Below are 1718 nucleotides of genomic sequence, written 5' to 3'. Positions count from 1 at the left end.
CATCCTGGCCAACATGGAAAACCCCGTCTCTATTAAAAATACAAAAATTACCCAGGTGTGGTGGTGGGTGCCTGTAATCCCAGCTACTCAGGAGGCTGAGGCAGGAGAATCGCTTGAACCCGGAAAGTGGAGGTTGCAGTGAGCCAAGATGGCGCCACTGCACTCCTGTCTGGGCGACAGAGCGAGACTCCGTCTCAAAAAATAATAAATAAATAAATAAATAAATAAATAAACTAAATCAAAATAAAATATCAAAATAAAATCAAAACAAAAGATTTTCTCATGAATCCTCACGTTTTGGCTCAGGTGGAACCTGAAAACATTAGAATATGAAACAACAATTGGCAAATTAATTAGGATCTTTGTTTTCATTAATTGTGAAGGCAGTTCTTTTACCTTTTGTGAAGACATTGGAGAACAAGGCAGCTAGAACCTGAGAAACGTGATTCTTGAGAGAGAGGGAAGCCTGGAGAAGGGCGGCTCACTTTTTTTTTTTTTTTTTTGAGACGGTGTCTCGCCCTGTCGCCCAGGCTGGAGTACAATGGTGCCATCTTGACTCACTGCAACCACCGCCTCCCGGGTTCAAGCGATTCTCCTGCCTCACTCAACCTCCCAAGTAGCTGGGATTACAGGGGCGTAACACCACACCCGGCTAATTTTTTGTATCTTCAGTGGAGCTGGCGTTTTACCATGTTGGCCAGGCTGGTCTTGAACTCCTGACCTCGTGATCCACCTGCTTCGGCCTTCCACAGTGCTAGGATTACAGGCGTGAGCCACTTCAACCAGCCAGAGGCTGACATTTGCTGCCACTTTGTTCCACAATGAACTTGCTGCTTTGAAAGCGGTGACTGAGAGGTTGAGATGCTGAGCAGAAAAGGAAAGCTAAGAAGCTGAAAAGCTGATAAAACTTTTTTTAAGGCACATTCAGGACTGGGACAGTAAAATCTGGGGTGCAGAGCCTGCTAGGGGCAGTCCTGGGGCCCTGGAGGGGACTCCTACCTAGGAACAGGTCAACTAAAATAGGGGTAAAACTGAAGTACAGCCCGGAGCCAGCTCTACCCTTGATGGATGGTTGGCTGCCCTGCCCACCGCTGGGGTTACTGAATCAGCACTGAGTTCACTAGTTTGTTTTTCTTCTCCTTTCTTAGTTTACTATGAACCACTGTTTCCGGAGCCACCAAAAGCTCAATACAACTCCCGGTGTTTAAGATAAGCACTTGACGTGCTTGTTTTCCTTTTATAGCAGCTTAAAATGTGCGTCTGACAGTTTCTAAAACCTAAAACAACACATAGGCTTTTCTGTTTATTTTATTCTCATTTTTATTTTAAGTTCTGCTTTTCTGTTTTGCTGAGTTTTGTTTGCTTGAATTTTTGTTTTATAGTCTTTGCTAGACTCTATGACAGATGTCTGAAGGCACATGTAGTAAGATTTGTATAGTGGTTCTCACTGCTTGGCATGTTTTCAGGTGACTTTTACTTTGTCTTTAACAAAGTCTTTGTCTTTAAACTTTCTAAAGTCCTTTTTGTTTAAAAATAGGATGAATAATATTTACGAACAGGAGCTATTTCTAAAGTATGTATTTGCTGGCAAATCTTGACTGTATATCACTGGTTTGGAACCTGCTTTTTCATTTCAGAAGTATTTTATGTTTGAATGTATCTTCCTTCCTTCCTTCCTTCCTTCCTTCCTTCCTTCCTTCCTCCCTCCCTCCCTCCCC

The sequence above is a fragment of the Rhinopithecus bieti genome, unplaced genomic scaffold (genome assembly GCF_001698545.2).
Source record: "Rhinopithecus bieti isolate Rb0 unplaced genomic scaffold, ASM169854v2 scaffold_13577, whole genome shotgun sequence".
NCBI lineage: Eukaryota > Metazoa > Chordata > Mammalia > Primates > Cercopithecidae > Rhinopithecus > Rhinopithecus bieti.
The sequence above is the reverse complement of the archived record's forward strand: the minus strand, read 5'-3'. Positions refer to the sequence as shown.